The sequence below is a fragment of the Elephantulus edwardii genome, unplaced genomic scaffold (genome assembly GCF_000299155.1).
Source record: "Elephantulus edwardii isolate Elephantulus edwardi_28Jun2011 unplaced genomic scaffold, EleEdw1.0 scaffold00538, whole genome shotgun sequence".
Classification (NCBI taxonomy): Eukaryota; Metazoa; Chordata; class Mammalia; order Macroscelidea; family Macroscelididae; genus Elephantulus; species Elephantulus edwardii.
The window spans coordinates 172,006-194,482 of record NW_006400288.1 but is presented as its reverse complement, the minus strand read 5'-3'; the positions used below and the strand labels follow the sequence as shown (position 1 = coordinate 194,482).

The following is a 22,477-nucleotide window of genomic DNA, read 5'->3' as shown; positions in this document are numbered from 1 at the left end:
CAGATAAAGGAGTTCGCAGACGGTTAAAAGAAGAAAACAGGTGGGATGAATAAGAAGAAAAGCTGAAGGAAAGGTCATCGCTTAAGAAATGTGTTGGAAAAAGCTTTAAAAGTATTTCCCCCGATTCTTCCTCTGGAAGAAACAAAACTCGCTGGCAAGAACAGTCAGGAAAGAAAAAAAAAAGAAAAAGAAAAAAGGACAAGTCCAGAGGCATTAACTAGAAATGGCTTTTAACCTCAGAGATTTTGATCCATCGTCGATAAGGCAAATGATTAAGTCACACTCTCTCTTATTCCATCTTCTAAGCACAGAAATCGTCCCTTCTTTGTGAAACAAGTTTCATTTTTTAGGGGACAGAGAGCCCTGAGTCCCCTGTGTGTCTGTCAGTGTGGAATCTGACTTTTTCATTCTCAGTTTTTCCTTTGTGGCTCGAGCTGTGACGGGAAGGAGATTTAAGCGTCCGGTGGAACCCAGGCATTCCTGCAGAGTCCATATGCGTTCTTTTGGAAGGTTCTGGAGAAGTTGGAATTCTAAATTCATCCTTAAAAATCAGTGTTGGAGACTTGAACCAGTTGAGTACTGAGGCCCTGAGAACTTCTATTTAGTTATGTTGCAAAAGTAAAATAGTTTTTAAGAAAGAATTTTTTAGAAGAAAGCGTGAAGTGAAATACATGGGGGGAAAAGGTAAAGTATGCCATATTCGCGGAACAAAGGGAATAATTAGACATTAGAAGCGTCTCAGAAGAGATAGGTATGCAAGTAGCAGAGTGGCGCAGCGGAAGCGTGCTGGGCCCATAACCCAGAGGTCGATGGATCGAAACCATCCTCTGCTACGCTTTGTTATTATACACTTGGGAGTACCTTGTAAGATTTCCTCTTTTCCTCAATACCAAGGTCACCAAGCACAGGAAATAAAATATGCCCAGGAAAGCAATCCATGTAACGTTTCTTGTCCTTTCCTGAATCTTGAAATATGAAACTGTATTTTATCAACCACGACTCTGTGTCAAACAAGTAAATATAAACAATTTCGCAAAGAATCTAGCTTCCATCCAAACATTTAAAAACTATAGATACATATCCAAGGAAGATGACAATACATTTTAATTACTACAGTGTTAACTTACTAGTAATTTAGCAAGTAATTTGAAGTACTTGCTACGGAAGATCGAAGACTACCCACTTCAATATGGATTGCATCTCAACATCAAGAAAACATACCACCACTAAACCAATAGGCAACATCATTGACAGATGGAAAAAAGGATTGAAACTGTCAGAAACGTCATTGTATTTGGATCTACAATCAATACATTTGGTACCATCAGTCAGGAGAGTAGGAGATGAATTGCATTGCATAAACAAAGTCTGTAGTTGGACTCTCCCCACATTGTTGAGGAGTAAGGATATCAGTTAGTGGAATAAAGTCTGCCTGATTCCAGCCAAGGTCTTTTTTCAATCACTTGCTATGCTGCTGAAAGCTGAAAAATGAGTAAGGATGACAGAAAACACTGATGCCTTTAAACTAAGGTGTTGAAGAAGAGTGCTTTGTAGAGGCGTTGAAGAAGATCCCATGGACCACCCAAAGAACAAACAGGTTTGTCTTGGAGAAGGTGCAGCCGGAGTGCTCCTTGGAGGCAAAGATGATGAAGTTTCATCTCACATACTTTGGGCATATTGCTAGGCGAGGGACATCATGCTTGGAAGAGTGGAGGGGTGGCAAAAGAGAAGACCTGCGACCAGGTGGATTGACACAATTACTGCAGCAATGGGCTTGAATGTGCCAGAGATTGGGAGAATGGCATAGATAGGAAAGGGTTCAGATTGGTTGTTCATAGGGTCGATATGAGTTGCCCTTAACATGAAGGTCCCTAACAACAACTATTAGATAATTTACCTTAACAGTATCCTATAACTTCACTACTTATTATATTTTTTAATAAATAACACCATGGGTTTTTCTTTTTACCTATGAACAACATATATTTGAATAAATACGAGTTATTAAAGAAGCCAATCAAGTAAAAAAAACAGACAGGACAAATGGTAACCAATAACACCAGAAAGTTCCTTTAGAACAGTCAGCTACAGAAAATGAAAAGGTCAGCATTTACCTAGGGAGACAGGCAGGAAGGAATGGACAGAAGGATAAATGGAATGGGAGTGGAAATGACATGGTTGTAATTGTGGATATTATAAAATGTGTGTGGGTTATTTAATTAGAAGCTAATTCAAATAACAATAAAAAAGGTTTTTTGTTTTTTTTTTTTTAAAAAAGTAAAACACTCATACATTCATAAGATTTAAAACTTACCAACCTCTTTGCACATTTTGGTGTGGAGGAGAAACAAAAGTTACTTTATTCTTGTTACATGAAGAATGGTGTTGAAGTATCAAAGACATCAAGCTTGGTAGAGGATCAATTAAAGTGATGACTTGACATAGGGATTGAAACAATGGGCTCAAGCATGCAGCAATTACGAGAATGGCAAGAATGGGCAGTGGTTCTTTCTGTTGTATTTAGGGTTGCCATAAGACAAACTATGGCTGACTCTGAGAAGAATGGGAATCCCAGAACACTTGATCGTTCTAATGTGAAACTTATACTTGGACCAGGAGGCAGTCGTCAGAACAGAGCAAGGGAACACTGCATCGTTCAAAATTGGGAAGGGTGTACGCCAGGGATGCATCCTATCTCCATACCTTTTCAACTTATATGCAGAACAGATTATCCGGGAGGCTGGGCTCTATGAGGAGAAATGTGGGGTCAAGATTGGTGGACGATTTATCAACAATCTGCGTTATGCAGATGACACACCCCTGCTTGCTGAAACTGAAGAGGACCTGAAGCACCTGCTGCAGAGGGTCAAGGACTGCAGCCTACAATATGGATTGAGGCTCAATGTCAAGAAGACAAAGATTCTCACCACCGGACCATTTGGCAGCATCAGGATGGATGGTGAAGAGATTGAGATTGTACACAGCTTTAGTTTGCTTGACTCCACAGTCAACAGTCTTGGCACCAGCAGCCAGGAAATTAAAAGGCTCATTGCCATGGGAAAGTCTGCTGTTAGGGACCTCTCCGAAGTACTGAAGAGCAATGGTGTCTCTCTGGAGACTAAGGTGCATCTGATACAGGCCATGGTCTTCGCAATCACTTGTTATGCATCAGAGAGTTGGACAATGACCAAAGAGGATATAAGGAGAATCGATGCCTTTGAGCTGTGGTGCTGGAGAAGAGTATTGAGAATACCATGGACTGCTAGGAAAACAAACAGATTTGTCCTGGAAAGGGTTAAACCAGTTGGCTCCTTGGAGGCAAGGATTCTGAGGCTCCATCTAACATACTTTGGACATGTTGTGAGGAGAGACCGGTCCTTGGAGAAGGACATCATGCTTGGGAGGGTGGAGGGACAGCGCAGGAAGGGAAGGCCCTCTATGAGGTGAATTGATTCAGTAGTGACTGGGATAATCGGGATGGGAGTGTCAGAGACAGTGCGATTGGCGCAGGACAGAGCAGAGTTTAGGGCTGCTGTACATAGGGTCGCTATGAGTCGCAAGCGACTCGACGGCACATAACAACAACAACAACAACTTAAGACAAAGTCAACTCCATGACACCTAACACCAATAAAATGATAGATTATGAATGAGATTTCTGACAGCATGAAATAGATTAGATTTTATTATCTACAATAAAAACTGTAGGATGCAAGTGGCATAATAAAATAATCAATGGCTAAGAAAAGACCTAGAGCTTTGCATGTTGGAATAATCTCAGGGTCTTCACAAAATATCCATTTTGTTGATATTATATAGTGTATTATCCCCAGACATTTCTGATTTATTTAACTGCTGTGGGATGCCATTTGGGTATCAGGGGTTTTAAAGGCTCTGTTGCCAATTTCAATGCACAGCAATTTTTTGAGCCATATCAAGTCTGCTGCCAACATTTGCCTCACCAGAGAACTGGTTAAAAGTACTGACTCTATAGACACAACCAGACCTATGGAAAGAGAATCTATAGTTTAGCGAAATATTGAAAATTTATATGCATTTTGCAGTATGAGAAGAATTCTTTTAGAGCAGTGTTACTCAGGTATTGGTTAGCTAGCAAGTAGTATCAACAGCACTCCAGGGGTCAATGAAAAAGTAAATTATTGGGTCACTTTTAGGCCTACTATATCAGTGTCTCTGGAGATGGAGGTTCAGAAATCTGCATTTAACAATTATGCTAGGTGATTCTTAAACATATTATGTGCACTAAATTTAAAAAAGTCTGCATTTTAGCCAGATCCTAGGTGATTTGCAAACTCATTATCATGATGAAAGCAATGTCTGAGAGAATTTAAGAAAATAAAGACTATGGTTCCAAGTTAAGGAACATTAACTTAGACAAAGTCCACGTTATATATCTAGTTCAGGACCTGTTCATTCCCCAAATGTTTTGTAATGGTTTAGTTGTTGTTGTGTGCCATTCAGTTGACTGTAGTGACCTTTAATAACAACAGATCTGAACCTTGCCCTATTTTTGTGCCATCCTCACCATCTCTGATATACTCAAACCCATTCTTGCAATCACTGCATCAATCCATCTTATCGGGTGTCTTCCTCACTTTTGCTGATTTTTCTACGTATAATGTCCTTTTCCAAGGCTTATCCACTCTTAAAATCATGGAGACAAAGCATTGCCATCCTTGCCTCCAAAGAGTACCTTGGTTGCACTTTCTCCAAGATATATTTATCTGTTCTTTTGGCAGACCTTGGGATATTCAGTACTCTAACACCACCATTCTTCTTCTGTTATCTTTATTCACGGTCCACTTTCAACTGCACAGCAAGTAATTGAAAAGATCATGGCTTACTTGGATCAGGTGCTACAGACTTATTTGCGTGGGAGGAGATTGGTCTTTAAACTGACACCATTGATCTTTAGCATTTTGCAGAGGTAGTATCAACAGCACTCCAGGGGTCAATGAAAGTATTAAGAGAAATGTAAATCAGTACTAAGAGAAATGTAAATCACCTGTAAAAGATTTTGTGTTCTACTGACCTCCAGAGACAATTAGGTAGCCTTTGTGTAGACAGCTGTGATTATAACTATTATTTAAAAGGCCCCAGTCTCCAATCAAGAGTATTCAGCATAAGTTTCTTTCCAAGCATGGATATATTTAGCGGAAAATGCGTTTTTTACAGCTCTCCACCCAAAAATATGTCCTTATCAAGGAAAGCTTTAATCCGTTAAAATGTGGAGTCCTTGCCATTGACTAGCACATTGCTTTCGGCCTGAGAAAGAAAATGAACATGACTTTTAGAAACCCACTTATTTTTTAAAAAATTTTATTATTTTTTGTGTATGTATCGTCAGATCAGATCTGACTGGTGCAGGAGGAAATTGTCCCTCCTCCGGCAGAGCATCTGGTGGATTTAGAAACCCATTTATTATGAAATATCTTCACCATACATGTACGTATATGGTGTTTTAAATAACGATAATCAATTAGGAAGATTCGAATGGGGTGCAGGGAAGATTCTGAGCAAGAGCAAAATAGTATTGTTTTTATTAATCTTAGAAATATAAAAGTTCATTAGAAAAAGTGTGAATTTATGAAACTATAAAATATTTCATATAGTCTATCTGTCCACAGTGCTGAAATTAAATATATGCATACCTAGGTTTGTAAATGGATGTACAGCTGAAGGCTGGAGTTAGAACTAAGTGAACTGATGAAAATTATTTCCAATTTTACTAAACCTTACTTACTAACTTCTAAATAACTTATATATGGTGTCAGGCGTCAGTAAAAATTGTCAAAAGCTTTATCCAAAATCTCTGTAGATGTTCATTGAAATGAAAAATAAAGAAATTTTAAAAAATTGTCAAAAGCTTTAAAATGGACAATAGAAATGGCGGAGTCTTACCTTTCAGTGAAATTGTAAGAGATCCTCCCAAGGTTATTTAGAGACTATGTTTTCTAACAATTAACACCTGAAGAGAATTGAACCCTATACACTTGGATTAAAATTACATCCTCCGAGCCGGATTTGAACCAGCGACCTAAGGATAACCAAACAAAGTAACTACAGTCCTCCGCTCTATCAACTGAGCTATCGAAGGAGAGACCAACAACTTCATTTCAACTCTCTAAGTTATGCCATATGTGTTTAATGATAGCAATTAACTTACACAAATGTAATTCTTTTTATGCCTATTTATTTTCACGTAAAGACTTAAGCATAAAGACTTTAGTTGAAATACAGTTTTTCCAATCAGAAAAGATAACCTCAAACGTTAAAAGAGTTTTCTCTTCAAGATTAACCAGTTTGGTGTGTGTAAGCAAATTTTTTTTTCAGTCTTGTTGATCTGTTCTTTAAATTTTTCTATTTATAGCCAAGAAGGAAAAAAACAAAAAGGTACAGACGCTCTCCCCGTCGGGGAATCGAACCCCGGTCTCCCGCGTGACAGGCGGGGATACTCACCACTATACTAACGAGGAAATCGCTTAGGCGGTGTTCTAACTCATCCCCTAACTAGTTATATAAACTATTTAACAACATCAAATTTGATGTTATTATTTATGTCAAGGCTTTAAACGGAGATAGTGTCTGAAACAACAAAGGTTAAATGATAGAACACATGTAAGAGCAAGATATTTGGCAAGACTGAAAGATTTTGATCAACTGAATGTTTGTTGAGGTCCTTGGAAAGTAGAGTAGAAGCCTATTAATTGGCTTGTTATAAAACTACTCTGAACCTGCAAATACCAGAGGCAATGAGTGAAGGAGTTGTGAAGAAGGTGCACAGTCTCTCAAGATATTGGTAGTTATTGCTAGTTTTCTAGGGAAAATACCTACATAACTTCATGTCAGTCCATTTGAGAATTTTCATTTTCCTGCCCCTCCAAGTTTTCCATCCAGGTTTATAGATGATGAAGAAGAGGGTAATAGTAGTATGAAACATAACACTTTCACAAGTATGAAGCATTACTTCTAGGAGTTTCATATTTAATTCATAAGCCTCTCATTGGCCACCTTGTTCTCTTTATGAAGATAGAAAAGGGGAAGAAAGCAAAAACATCAAAGTAAAATATCTGATCATTGGGCTCACAAGTTAGGGACTTAAAATAGTTGTTTGATAATATGTAAATACAATATTTGAATTTTCTTCCATAGAAAATAACATTTCTGGAAGCTATCCACTTAAAAGACTAGCTAATAAAATGGTACCGTAAGACAGGATGGGAAGTGAATAGTGGACTAAAACCTGACCTTAGCCAAACCTCTAAGTATGTATTATCAATTACTTATTATCTAAATGCCCTTCTATTATATTGTACCTATCTATTCATCATGCAGAAATAAAAGGCATTTTCAGAAGAGGGTATAGAACAAGGGGTATCATTGCAGATGTCTTGGATCTTGGCTGAAAGCAAAGAATACCGAAAAAAGAGGTTTACTTGGTTTTTTATTGACTATGCTAAAAAAATTTGACTGTGTGGATCACAACACATTATGGATAATACTGAGAAGAACTTAATTGTGCTAATGTGAAACCAAAACATAGGTCAAGAAGGAATGTTCAAACAAGGCAAAGGAATACTTGAACAGTTTAAAATCAGGAAAAGTGTACGTCAGGGATATATCCCTTCTCCATATCTAAGCAAGGTTGTATCATCTGTGTTATGCAGATGGCACAGCCCTGTTTGCTCAAAGTGAGAAGGGCTTGAAATTCGTGCTGGAAAAAAAAAAGAAAAGAAAAAGCAGAAGATCAAAGACTGTGTTTTTCAATATGGGTTACATCTCAAAGAAAAAAAAAAAGATACTCACAGCTAGTCCAAGATTGTGTGCCATCCATTCGAAAGCGACCTCCAGCGGGTTTTCAAAAGCAGCAAATCTCACCAGAAGAGATTGCCCCATCCTTCTTCCAGATTTAGCGGCCGGGGTAGAATCAGTGGGAAAAGAAGGTGTTATAGTTGAGTGATGGGGGCGCCCAGCTCCCAGTCTTTAGAACTACGCTAATACTGTAGTGCAGCACCTTCCATGTAAAACTTCCTCTTTCCTACTGTTTGGTTTGAAGAATAATCTTTTCCTTTCTTGGACCAAGCAAGCTCAAATCATTTCCTGTAGTTGGGATCCTCGATACTCTAATCCTGAGTGTCAGGATGGCCGAGTGGTCTAAGGTGCCAGACTCAAGCTCCTTCAAGCTTCGTGTGTTTGGGAATTCTGGTCTCCGCATGGAGGCGTGGGTTCGAATCTCACTTCTGACATTGTGGTTTCGCTGGAGTCCATTCAAAGGATTAATTCTGAATCCACCAAGAATTTTCTCTTGAACTCTGTGAATACCTTGTCAATGACTGGTAGAAATCTATGCATCTTTTTAAATTTACATCTGAATCTTGAAGATTTTACTCATCCAATTGAAACTCTGCTATTCCACACAGTCAACAAACACATGCTCTAGTCCTTGAATTTTGTTTACAATGTTTTCAACTTTTCTTTTGGTATTTGTTTCCTTTTTGGCTCCAATCTTCAGTTATATTTCTAAAGCATCTGCAATCTGATGACAGGATTCCAGACTTGGCCTTTGTTGCTATGCCATGCACTTCTAAATGCATTTTAGAAAGACATCATCTAAATATTTTTCAAAAACTATTTACTGGTAAGTAGAGACAGAGGGGAAAAGTACAGAGTAACAAGACAGAAGAAAGAAGAAAATCATCAGTTTCCATTTGCTCATACAAAGAACTAAACAATGTGTCTTGGCATTGGCTGGATTTAACCAATCAGATAAATATAATCTGATTTAAGTTAAAGGTTGTTAGGTACAATAGAATTAAACACTGTGTCACTGCTTAATCATTACTATATTTGAGCCCATTGCTGCAACCTCCATAGCAATTCATTTTATTGTGGGTCTTCTTTTTTACTGCACCTCTACCAGGGATTGGTGCTTCCTGACAACATGGCCAAAGTATGTGAGGTGAAGATTCACTATATTTGCTTCTAAGGAGCATTCTGAATATATACGCCTTCCAAGATGGATTGATCTGTTTATCTAGCAGCTCACTCATTATGTATTCAATATGCTTTACATACCATAACTAAAGGCATCAATACTTCAGTCTACTTTATTCATGGTCCAACTTTTGCATGTATATGAGGCAGTTGAAGCAGATGTACCTTAGCTATCAAGCTATACTTGTGCTCTTTAATACTTTAAACAAGTATTTTTGTTACAGAATGGCCCAATGCAGTACATCTGTTCTCTACCATATATAGTGAAAACCATGACTGCAATTCTTTAGATTCCATCTATGGAATTTATATACATGTTTACTGTATATACACAATATGGAATAGATACACTATACTCTATACGTAGAATCTATACACAGTACTGCACACAGCTGACTATGTCCCATATCCAGATATTTGTTTTGGTTTTTATCCTTAAGGCTGCATAGAATAGTCTTAACAGAATATATCTGAATTTTAATTTTTTCCCTCAAGTCTATTTGCATTTCATTCAGAAGTAAAGGAAAAACTAGTATAGAGAACAAGTTTAAATGGCAAAGTAAGAGATTATGAAGTTATTTTCCTGACTGTACTGTGCCAAGCTCATTCATATGCTAGTTGTTCTAAGTTCTGGAGTTTAAACAGATAATTTACAACATTTTCCTATTAAAATAATCTTTATTTTAAGAAATTTTGTAAGTCGCAGTAAAACTATACCATTGACAATAAATATATACCAAAAGTTGAAATACTTAGGAAGAAAGTTAATCAGAGACTTTTTAAAAAATTATATAAATAAAACTACAAAACACTACTACAAGAAACCAGGACAGACATAGGTAAACAGAAGAACATACATGTTCATGGATAGAAGATTTAACATCATGAAAATGTCAGTACCACCCCAAATTATCCAAAGATGTAATGTCAATTCAGATTCCATCATTATTTTTTACAGAGATGCAACATATAATTATCAACATTATACGGAAAGGAAGAAGAATGCTGATCAGTAATGTACTGCTAATGAGAGAAAACAGATTAAGAGACTTCCAGATCTTTGATTATGCTCCGGGAACACACAGATGACTGCATACCCAGACCCTCGCCTGAAAGTCTAGACCTGACAGCTAGAGTCACCCCAGGAGATGCTGTTCTCATCAAACACCATCATTATCAAACGGCACACACCCAAATCTCTTCAACCATGCTAAGATAGACTTTACACAGTCATCCTAACTACCTCCACAGCAGTTAAGGTCATAAATGACCCCCATTGGCACCACCTTTCTGAGGTCAAACATGCTCCTCTCACTGAGCAGACCTCCTACACCTCTCAAGTGGTGGGCCCCACTACCCTTCACCTCACTCAAATCTAAACCCTAAGGATCTCTTCATATTGTTACTAATCACTCCCCCTATTATTCACTTCACTCAAATCCCAAGTGCTAAATATTTCTTCATATTGTTACTAATCACTTTCCCCACTACTCTTTACCTCACTCAGATTGCAAGCCCTAAGTAGCTCTTCATATTTTCATTAATCAATTCCTGCCTTTTTGAATTCTTACTTCACAGGATAAAAGAAATGACCAACTTGAACCAGCTGATGTGACATCCATATTCTCCCCTGGCTACTGGTCCTTGGCCATCCCAGTCCAACCTCTGAGCCCTAGATCTTTGCTCCTATTCAGCAGGAAGTAGCTAGAAAGAATACGTCACCCTTTTTTCTTACTAAAGAGGCTGGGATGTCAGGCCCAGACCAAGGTCAAAGGGAGAACAAAAATTTCAAAGAATATCAACACGTTAGCAAAGAGAGTGAATAGCCTCATCTACCATGGAGTGCCCCCTCCCTTCCCTTCCTAGAAAATCCTTACTATAAAAAAACCTGCCCTAATACACCTTAGAGTGTGGTATTCCCTGGTCTGGCTCTCTGAATGTCTCTTTCTCTGTTGCCCAAGGAATACCATCCCAGAGCCCCCTCCCTTAATAAAACTTCTTTAGCTTAAAAACAAAAAAAAAAATAGAGCTGTGTAAAATGAGTCAGTTATCCAATCTTTCTAAACCTTTATTTTGTCTTTTGTGAAACTTGTATAGTAGTAGTACCTTCTCCATAGGGTTCTACGAATATTAAAGAGCTATGCTGAAACTGAAGAGGACCTGAAGCACCTGCTGCAGAGGGTCAAGGACTGCAGCCTACAATATGGATTGAGGCTCAATGTCAAGAAGACAAAGATTCTCACCACTGGACCATTTGACAGCATCAGGATGGATGGTGAAGAGACTGAGATTGTACACAGCTTTAGTTTGCTTGGCTCCACAGTCAACAGTCTTGGCACCAGCAGCCAGGAAATTAAAAGGCTCATTGCCATGGGAAAGTCTGCTGGTAGGGACCTCTCCAAAGTACTGAAGAGCAATGGTGTCTCTCTGGAGACTAAGGTGCATCTGATACAGGCCATGGTCTTCGCAATCACTTGTTATGCATCAGAGAGTTGGACAATGACCAAGTAGGATATAAGGAGAATTGATGCCTTTGAGCTGTGGTGCTGGAGAAGAGTATTGAGAATACCATGGGCTGCTAGGAAAACAAACAGATTTGTCCTGGAAAGGGTTAAACCGGGTGGCTCCTTGGAGGCAAGGATTCTGAGGCTCCATCTAACATACTTTGGGCATGTTGTGAGGAGAGACCGGTCCTTGGAGAAGGACATCATGCTTGGGAGGGTGGAGGGACAGCGCAGGAGGGGAAGGCCCTCTATGAGGTGGATTGATTCAGTGACTGGGGATAATGGAGATGGGAGTGTCAGAGACAGTGCGATTGGCGCAGGACAGAGCAGAGTTTAGGGCTGTTGTACATAGGGTCGCTATGAGTCGCAAGCGACTCGACGGCACATAACAACAACAACAACAACATACTAAGTACTCAAATATTATGGACTTTATTTACATATATTCATAATATCCTAGAAGATGATAATTTCTTTAATTCTAACACGCAAAACACTCAGCTTTTTAGTTCTTTTTTTCTGTATCATCATAATTTTATTCTTTCCCCCCGTTATTCTTATAAAGCTGATGTGCCACTGACCTATTTTTCCTGGTAAGAGTTGTTATAGTTTTCATCTGTTGAGAACAGTATCTATCCCTGCCTGAGCTTTGGTGACCACTTGCTTTGCTGTCTGCTATCTCAAGTGCTGATTCTTCTTACCCAGATCTGCACTGGAAACAGCAGTAAGTCTGCTATTATGAAGTTTGTATAAATCACTTAAAACTGTACCTAGCCTATGATAAGCTATTCAAGTGTTCATTTTTCTTACCATTGCTGTTGTTTAGAGAATAATCTTTAGAGGCTCAGGCAGAATTAGTTCTCCTTCTGGAAATCTGTGGCAGAAGTGTAGATTTTTCTGGTGAGTTACACATTTACCAAGGAGCCTGAGTTGCCTCTCTCTGTACCTGTGGTAAATGAAAACCCATGCACTGATCTCAATACAGTCAATGTAACCGTTAAAAATGGGCTGAAGTGTTTCAGAGATGATGAGAGTGGCACAGGGTAGGACAAGCATCCTACCTGTTGTTCACACGGTCTCTATGAGTTGTACTAAACTCGCCCTAAGAACAGGTCATTGAGATTTCCGTCCCCTCCCTCTTGTTTACAGTAAACCTTAATGAGTGATCTACTGAGAGCTCTCAATGGTGTGGATTCACTCTCTATAGTGTGGATTAAGTACTAAGTGGTCTCCAATAATCAGGCTATACTTTGCTATACAAAATTCTCCTACTCGTTGCCAGAAATTATTCAGTAAGAGTATAGGCAGCTTTGTGTCTCAATGGGTACATTTGCATTTTGACAGTAGGCCAAAATCAAACAAAACCGAACTGGTTTGGTTTTCTCCAGGACATGGAGGACTGAAAACAAATGTGGGAACTTTGTCACAGAGGCAAACTGTCCTCTAAAGGAGGTCAAATCAGTAGGGAGGGAAAGGGAAAGGGCGCGACTTGATCTCTTTCAAGCTCAGCGCGTATAAAGCGTGCTTGCTACTCGCTCAATGTTCCTTGTAAGAAGTGCGCGCGGCTCATAATCAGCTTTCTGAATGAGGTTTCGAGGACCCCTTAGGCCCTCTTGGAGGAGCTTGTTGGCGAGGCTGAGAGCGCGTTTCGGAAAACATGGGGGAGACGGGCAGAGGGGGGGGCCTGGTGAAATGGGCTTTACAGAGCTCTGGGTTTTTTGTAGCAATTCTCACGAGCCCATGCGATGGCACGCTATGACGCCCAACTGCAATCTAATAGATGCATCTTCTGCAGAGACTCGCCTTTTCTTGAGCTTCTGAAAGAAGCAATCCCAGATCCCTGGAAAATGCAGACTCTGAGTGGCAGAAAAAAAGAACCATGTATACCCATCATCCTGATACAATACATTCAACCAGAAAGTGTTTTCGTAATGCGAGCTGTCAGGGGGATGTTTCTCCTGCAGACCACAGCACATTGGCTCCTGCAAGAAACCCAGCTGGTGCAGGGAGCCAGGAGCTTAGGACTCTGTAGAGAGCGCACGGAGAAAGAGGGGAAAGCATGCTCCAGTGGCGCAATCGGTTAGCGCGCGGTACTTATACAACAGTATATGTGCGGGTGATGCCGAGGTTGTGAGTTCGAGCCTCACCTGGAGCATGTTTTCTTTCAGTCACCGTTTTTAGACTCTTCCTGTTACGAAAGAAGATACGTATATTTTCACGCCTTAAAGAGAAGGCTAAAATTAAATTACTGCATTTTCTCTGATGAGACCATGGAAATTTGCATGATTAAGAAGGCCTTTTCAAAAATGGGAAGAAAAGCCCAAACCGGAATAAAGCAAATTTATTTCTATTCTGTCAGAGTCTTACAGCGTCAAAGAAGGTTCTCCCGTCTTTTCCTCTTTATTTTCCCTTTAAATATTTCCTCAGTTATTTAGGGACAAACCAAGGAAAAGGGGAAACACAGGCTTGTGCTCTTGTAGTTCAGGGAGCCAGATCTTCCCAAGGTACAAAGGTACATCCTTGCTCCCTGGCATCACAGAATTGATTGACCTCCTCCTTGTTTTCAAGAAGGGTGCCACTGAACTCCACTAACCTAATTATCCTCTGAGTGAAGCACCACTGAAGTCTTTGCAAAGATCCAAGTGGAAAACAGGAAATGCTGGTTTACCACACCATATAAACCGTACATGTAAGCAAGAAAGTATATCTTTCTTCCAATTTCAACTGATAAGCAAACGTTATTATTTGGAGAGCCACAATCATTTTGTCTCTTATGTCTAAAAGTAATTCAAGCTTGCTGTGCTTTTATCCAGAGTTTCTCTGATTTTATTTTATCTGAAAGGAAGTTTCTCACTTCTGACTCATTTATTCTTCTGCACATTAAATCTGGGTAATCGTCACAGCTCTGTTTTCAATTGTCCTACCACTTGATGATATACACACTCCTTATATCATATTCGTTCTCTTGACTTCAGCAACTCTGTCAATAATGGTAACTGGGAAAGCTATCTCCCATCTGGTCCTCTCATTTGAATACAGAGACTGAACATCCTACTGACCACTGGACATTTCTGGTTGGGAATTCCTACAGTTCTGTAACTTCAACACCTGTGAAAATCAACTTGAGTACATTTATGTTAATGGAAAGGAGCAATTTGGAAAGGAAGGGTGAGAATAGGGGCTTAACTTGAAGGATATCATCAGTGTGTCTGAATCATGTATCAATTGTCGAATCAAAACGACAAAGTGAATAAAAATTTGTCAAATGGCAAATGTACACTTGTAAATAGAAGGAAATCATGTATAGTGCTAATTAGAGACAAGCAACAACAGCTGAGTAAAAAAGTACCAGTTCCTCTTGTAGTCTAACTGATCTTAATCCACTCAGAGATAGTAGTGAAAGAGATTAAAATTTATTTTTTTTTTCCAATGAGTCCAGCCTATTTGATAAGAACTTTGGTCCTTTCCAAGAAAATTTCTTTGTCAGACAAACTACTATGAGAAACTACAGATTAACTATTGTGCTTACTCCTCTAGACTGGGTTTGCACTAGGAATGAAGGTGCTGAATGAGAAACTGGCCCAAAGTTGTTGTTGTTGTTAGGTGCCATCAAGTCGAACACAATTCATAGCGACTCTATGAATAAATAGAATGAGCCCTGTTCTGACCATCCTCACACTTCCTGACACACAAAGAATCCTTGCAGCAGTCACCTTGTCAATCCACCTGGAGGGTCTTCCTCTCCTTTGCTGACCCTCCACCCTTCTCAATATCATGTCCCTCTCCAAGGAGTAGCCCCTCCTAGCAACATGTCCAAAGTATGTGAGGCGAAGCCTCATCATTCTTGCCTTCAAAGAGCACTCTGGCTGCACCATCTACAAGACATATCTGTTCGTTGTCTGTCAATTTGCTGTACTGAGATTACTTGGAGTTGCTGTGATACTGAAATCTTTCCACTGGTATGTCAAATTCCAAAAGGGTTTTCCACTGTGGACGGGTTCTGGTGGAGCTTCCTGATTAAGACAGACTAGAAAATAAGAGGGGTCATCTACTTCCTAAATAAAAGGCTTTTGAAAACCCTATGAACACTAAACAAAGAGAATAGTTATAGTAGTGTAGTGGTAGAGCCCAGACTGGAAATCAGTTGAAATGAGGAAAATCAATAACAAACATTGTTTAACAATTAGAGCATGGAAGCTATGTGGCTTGAATGTTGGAAACCTGGAAATTGTTACAAAAGAAATGGCCTAAAGATGTCTAGATAAATTCCTTTGAACTTTTTTCCCTAAGACTCAATGTTACAAGTAGGGAAGAACTGAAGAGATACTGTCTTGGGACTATAGTAACAGATATTTAAGGTGAATTCTTTGTTTAGAAATTTCTACTGTCTGAATTTCAAATGTTAAATTTAAAAATATGGAGTTTTAAACTTTAAACCAACAATCTCCCTTAAAATTTTCTTTAAACTAGAGGATGTTTGCTGCAGAGGGTCAATAACTACCACCTTCAATACACTTTACCTCTCAACACCAAGAAAACAAAATCTTCACCACTGAAGCAATAGACATCATGATAGATGGAGAAAAGATTGAAATTATCAACTACTTCATCTTGCTTGGATCCATAGTCAGCATCCTTAGTACCAGCAGTCAGGGAGACATATAGTACTGGGAAGGTCTGCTGTCAGGGATCTCTCCAAAGTCCTAAAGAGAAATCACATTAGTTTAAAGACTAAGGTGCATTTGATCCAGGTCACTGTCTTTTCAATCACCTACTATGCATCTGAGAGCTGGACAATGAATAAAGATGACCAGAGAAGAAAAGTTTGAGTTGTGGTGTTAGAGAAGAATGCTAAATATCCCATGGACTGCAAAAGAGCAGAATCTTTTAGTGAAAGTGCAGCCAGAATGTTCCTCAGAGGCAAAGATAGTGAAATTTAATTTTGGACTTGTTGCAGTTAAATTATTAAAATTATTGAGGAGTAGTGATGTCAGTTTGAGGACTAAGGTGAGTCTGATTCAGGTCATTGTCTTTCCAATTACTAGCTATGCATCCAGGACCTGGACAATGAATTAGGATGATGGGAAAAGAATTGACACCTTTGAGTTGTGGTATTGGAGAAGAGGACTGAACATCCCCTGATGGCCACAAAAATGAATAGACATGTCTTGGAGAGGGTGCAGCCAAAGTGCTCTTTGGAAGCAAGAATGAAGAGGCTTTGCCTCACATATTTTGGACATATTACTAGGAGGGCCTATTCCTTGGAGAGGGACATGATGTTGGGGAGCAGGAAGGGTCGGCAAAGGTGAAGAAGACCCTCAACCAGGTGGATTGACAAGGAAAAGGACATCATGCTTGGAAAGATGGAGGGTCAGTGAAAGAGAGGAAGAACTCCAAAGAAATGGATTGATAGAGTGTCTGTGGCAATGGACACCAATTTATCAAGCATGATAAAGATGACACAGGATAGGACAGAGTTCAAATCTATTGCTCATAAGCCTGTTATGAGTCATACTCAACTCAATAGCACTTAACAACAACAATAACAACATACATTACCAAGAATTACATCATTCTTCAGGGACTGGCATTTCCTGATAACATATCCAATGCATATGAGAGCATCTTCTTGTTAGATACCATCAAATTGAATATGACACAAAGTGACCAGATTTGAACCCTGCCCTATCCTGTGGAATCTTTTTTTTTTTTTTTTAAAGAAAATTGAAATGTCAATGAAAGTTTACAGAGATTTCGGACTTCCATTCATATATTGTTGCATACTTTTCTCTCTGCCCACCCCTCACCCCACAGTTCGCTTTTTTTTTCCTTTTTTAATTTATTTTAATGAAAGTTTACAGAGACTTAGTGTTTCCAGTAATTCATTGTTGCACTTTTCTCCCTGCTGCCTTCCCCCCAATTCACTCTTCTCCTTGAATAGTAAAAGAACAACCCTTTCATTGTTATGCATCCCTCCCCCCAAGTCCTCTCCACTATGCAGCTTTTGTTCTGGACTCCTGTCATGACAATAATACCCAATCATATATCCCTTTTAAACAGTTCTCTCCCTCATATGTTTCAATGTAGTATACATCATCCTTCACCTCCTTCTCTGCCTTCACTCAACCCCGATGTCAGTCCCGTTTCACAACAGTAGCCCTATGCAATATTTGTCTTTTTGTGACTGAGATCTTTCACTCAGAATAATGTCCTCCAAGGTCATCTGTTTTGCATAATATTTCATGAGTTCCTTGTTTTTCAATGCTGCATAGTATTCCATTGTGTGGAACAGCCTCTCTATCCATTCATTTGTTGATGGGTACTTGGTTTGTTTCCAGCTCTTTGCGATTGTGAACAAAGCCACAATAAACATGGGTGTGCATCGCTTTTTTCTTTGGAAAGAAAAAATATTTAAAAAATTCTTTCATTGTTATACAGTCCCCTCTTCCCCCAGTCCACTTTACTATGCAGCTCTTATTCTGGACTCTTATCATGAAAATAATACCTAATAATATATTCCTTTTAAACACTTCTCTCCCTCATCTGTTTCAATGCAGTAGATATTATTTATCTCCTCTTTTCCTAAGTTCTCCCCAAGCTGATGTCAGTCCAAATTTACAACAGCGGCACTCTGCAGTATTTGTCCTTTTGTGACTGAGATATTTCACTCAGCATAATGTCCTCCAGGGTCACCCATTTTGTATAGTATTACATGAGTTCTTTGTTCTTCAATGCAGCACAGTATTTCATTGTGTGAATACACCACAGCTTCTCTATCTATTCGTTTGTTGATGGGCACTTGGGTTATTTCCAACTCTGCTACTGTGAACAAAGCAGCAATAAACATGAGAGTGCATATATCTGCCTGGGGGTCTTGTACCATCTTTATTATTTCAGACATACTTGAAATTGCTACATTCCTACGGTCACTGTGTCAGTCTATCTCGTTCAAGATTCTTCTTTCTCTCACTGATCTTCAAACTTTCTAAGCCTGATGTCCTTTTCCAAGGAATAGCTTTTCTTAACATGCCCAAAGTATGTAAGATGAAGCTTTGCCATTTTGCTTCCAAGGAGCATTCTGGTTGGGCTTTTTCTAAGATGTATCCTGATCCACTGACTGCTGGTACCAAGGATGTTGACTGTGGACCCAAGCACGATTGGATCCAAGCATTGACAATTTTAATCTTTTCTCCATCTGTCATGGTTTTGCCTATCGGTCCAGTGGTGAAAATTTTTGTTTTCTTGATGTTGAGATGTAATCTATGTTGAAGGCTGTAGTCTTTGATCTTCTGTAACAAGTGTTTCAAGTTCTTCTCACTTTCAGCAAGTAAGGTTGTGTCATAGTAGAGGTTATTGATGAGTCTTCCTCTGATCTGACATCATATTCTTCATAGAGTCCAGTTTCTTGAATTATTTGCTCAGCATAAAGACTGAATATGCATAGAGAAAAGATACAATTGTGATATACATTTTTCTTAATTTAGTATTTGGAAATCATTTTAGATTACCACTAGTGACATGAGGTGGACTGGTATTGCCATTTTGAATCAGTTATATGATTTACTATACAAGGAATGAAACACTGAAGAGAAATTGTGCCACATTCATTGTTAAACAAAAATGTCAAAATCTGGTCTTAAATATAATGCCATCAATGATCGGATGATATTCATATGCAACTTATAATTGCAATTTTTATTCAAATATACGCACCAGCAAGTAACCAAAGATGAGTGTCTTTTATCAAATTAAATGAAATTGTTGACAGTGTCAATCTTTTTCTCCATCTTGAACATGCAATCAAGATGCATTGATAATAATGGGTGACTGGAATGCAAAAGTTAGGAACAGAGAATAAGATTCAGTAGTTGGAAAACATGGACTCGGTGACAGAAATGGAGCTGGAGAGAGAATGATTGAATTTTGCACAATCAATGACTTATTCATAGCAAATACATTTTTTAAGAGACATAAACACAGGTTATATACATGGATTTCACCTGATGGTATGCATAGGAATCAGATTGATTACATCATGATATTGCCTTTTGGCCCAGCAGTGAAGAGTTTTGTTTTCTTGATACTGAGATATAATCTATATTGAAGGCTATAGTAAGTTCATCAAGTCTTCTTCATTTTCTGCAAGCAAGGTTGCATTATTTGCATAGTACAGTTTGTTGATTGAATCTCCCTCCAATCTTTTTTTAATTAACTTTAATTTTTTTAATTAATTTTAATGAAAATTTACAGAGACTTTGGATTTCCATTAATTCATTGTTGCACTTTTCTCCCTGCTTACCCCTCCCCCCAGTACACTCTTCTCTTTGAAAAGTTAAAGAAAAGTTCCCCCACTGTTTTACAGTCCCTCCCCCCCAAGTCCACTCCACCACGCATCTTTTGTTCTGGACTCCTGTCATGACAATAATACCTAATCACATATCCCTTTTAAACAGTTTTCTCCCTCATCTGTTTCAATGCAGTATACATTATTTATCGCATCTTTCTCAATCTGTCCCTAACCCCGATGTCAGTCCTGTCTTACAACAGTGGCACTATGCAGTATTTGTCCCTTTGTGACTGAGATCTTTCACTCAGCATAATGTCCTCCAGGGTCACCTATTCTGAAAAATATTGCATGAGTTTCTTGTTTTTCAATCATCGTAGTATTCCATTGTGTGAATATACCACAGCTTCTCTATCCATTGGTTTGTTGATGGGCACTTAGGCTGTTTCCAACTCCTTACTATTGTGAACAAAGCTGTGATAAACATGGGTGTGCATTCTTTCTCCAATCTTAAGGTCACTTTCTTCTTCATATAATCTAGTTTTGTGAATTGTTCATATCAACTAAACAACAATTTGTCTAAATAAAGCATCTAAATAAATAAAGTATTATTTAGCAGTGTGCTCTTTTCATTCTGTCTGTATGGGATAAAATTGAGAACAGCAAATCCAAAGTTGATAGGAAACTTGAGGAGAAATGAGTTTATGTTAAATGGTAAACGAAACTCTTGGAAAACAAGAGTGAGTCTAGTTTTGCAACTTCAAGAATAAATCAATATCATTGACTTGTACATGTAGGAAAGTAAATATGAAAAATACTCGATAAAGCTTCTAGAAGAACACATAAAAGAGAAAAATTTCATGATCTTGATATAGAAAAGTTATTTTAAATAGGATGCAAAACATATTTCTCATAAAAACTGTTATATTGAATTTCATTAAAATGACAAACTTCAAAATGAAAAAAAATGGGACTATGACAGGCACTGCACACTTTGAAAGAAAATGCCTGTGATACATATATCTAATGAAGGACTTGTATTCACAATATATAATGATATAAAGGTATAAAATTAATATATACAAGTCAATTAAAAAGACTGATGACCTCATATTGAAATGTGAAAAGGTGCCATTAATATACATATACATATACATATACATATACATATACAAAACAAGCTAAAATCACAAAGAGTAATAGCAGAACATAAAGGTGAAAATAGCTAAAATTAAAATCACTGTCAATAGAGAGTATTGACTAGGCTATGAAGTACACAGACCTTTATTAGTGATGTAAACGAGCACATCCTCTTTGGAAATGTATTCAGCCGCAACTAATAAAGTTAGCCCCAACTCGTCTGTCAGTTTGTTTCACTGTGGCAGCTTACAGTTGATGTGATGCAAGCTATGTCACCAGTATGTCAGATATCAACTGAGTCACTCATCTTGGGCAGGGTTCAATGGAGCGTCTAGTCTGACAGATTAGGAAAGAAGACATGACTTTCTACTTTTGAAAGGGCTTCAGGTCCTTCTCAGTTTCAGCAAACAAGGTTGTGTCATCTGAATAACGTAGGTTGTGGATGAGTCGACCTCCAATCCTGATGCCACATTCCTCCTCATATAGCCCAGCCTCTCGGATGATCTGTTCTGCCAACATAAAAATTAATAAAAGAATAAAAGATTATTGATTACCAAAACAGATGTTATCCAGGATGGTGTTTCATTTAGTTCTATGAAGTTTCCCTATCCTAACCAGAAGCTTTGAATCACTATTTCCTACCAGGTAGGCAATCTGTATGGTTAGGAACCGTGGGCTTCCTACTCTCCCCCGCCCCTCAGTTTTCTCTATTTACGCTATTGCATGTTCTTTGATTTTTTTAAAAATAATATCCCTCTTCTCTGGGTAATTATTTTTTTTAACAGCTAACATGTTGTGTTTTCAAAAAAACAAAATACTTTAAAAAAAAAATAGTCCCAGAATTGACCAGAAGATAGTTAAGAAACGGTTATCTGGAAGTCATTGATAAAATATTTTGAGGACCATCCGAAATAGCTCAGCTGGGAGAGTGTTAGACTGGAGACCTAAAGGTCCCTGGCTCGATCCTAGGTTTTGGCAGTTGGAGGTAGTATTTTGTTTTCTATCTCGGCTTCCTCTAATGTTAACATATTCCAAAAATTATTTCATTTAACCTGTGAAATCTTGACCTGCTCCCAAATGTTACTCATCTACAAAAGAAAGTGGTGTATTCTTGAAAATCTTTTTCCAAGAAGCAGTTCAATTCCGTTGTTGTTGTTGTTATGTGCCGTCGAGTCAATCCATATACACACAATTCCTTGCTCATAGACATGGAGTTTCTTCACATCCTAGAATGAATTATTTGAGAGGCATTAAAACTACTTCACTACTTTGAAGAGTGTTTAATAACAGTGTTATTAAATATATGTTTAAGGATCAGTGTGTAAATTAAATTTGCCACTTAATTCCTCAGCCTCTGCCTTCGTTAATACTTTGACTCACAAATTCATAACAATATTGTCAGTATCTTGAATTTCCCCCTTTTTTAATTTATTATTAATTTCAATGAAAATTTACAGAGACTTTGGGTTTCCGTTCATTTATTGTTGCACTTTTCTCCCCTCCCAGCCCTCCCCCCTAGTACACTACCCTCTTG

The 22,477-nt window shown here is 38.4% G+C and overlaps 5 non-coding genes across 5 annotated transcripts; 3 read left to right on the top strand and 2 right to left on the bottom strand.

The window, feature by feature from the left end:
- Nucleotides 1–761: 761 nt before the first annotated feature.
- Nucleotides 762–833, top strand: TRNAM-CAU. The gene has a single exon. It is a non-coding gene; the product is annotated as a tRNA-Met (tRNA).
- A 5,197-nt stretch (nt 834–6,030) lies between these two features.
- TRNAY-GUA lies at nt 6,031–6,118 on the bottom strand. The gene is given in 2 exon segments: nt 6,031–6,066; nt 6,082–6,118. It is a non-coding gene; the product is annotated as a tRNA-Tyr (tRNA).
- Nucleotides 6,119–6,425: 307 nt separating this feature from the next.
- Nucleotides 6,426–6,497, bottom strand: TRNAD-GUC. The gene has a single exon. It is a non-coding gene; the product is annotated as a tRNA-Asp (tRNA).
- A 1,659-nt stretch (nt 6,498–8,156) lies between these two features.
- On the top strand, nt 8,157–8,267 carry TRNAL-CAA. Its single transcript has 2 exons — nt 8,157–8,194; nt 8,222–8,267. It is a non-coding gene; the product is annotated as a tRNA-Leu (tRNA).
- A 5,313-nt stretch (nt 8,268–13,580) lies between these two features.
- TRNAI-UAU lies at nt 13,581–13,674 on the top strand. Its single transcript has 2 exons — nt 13,581–13,618; nt 13,639–13,674. It is a non-coding gene; the product is annotated as a tRNA-Ile (tRNA).
- Nucleotides 13,675–22,477: the final 8,803 nt, after the last annotated feature.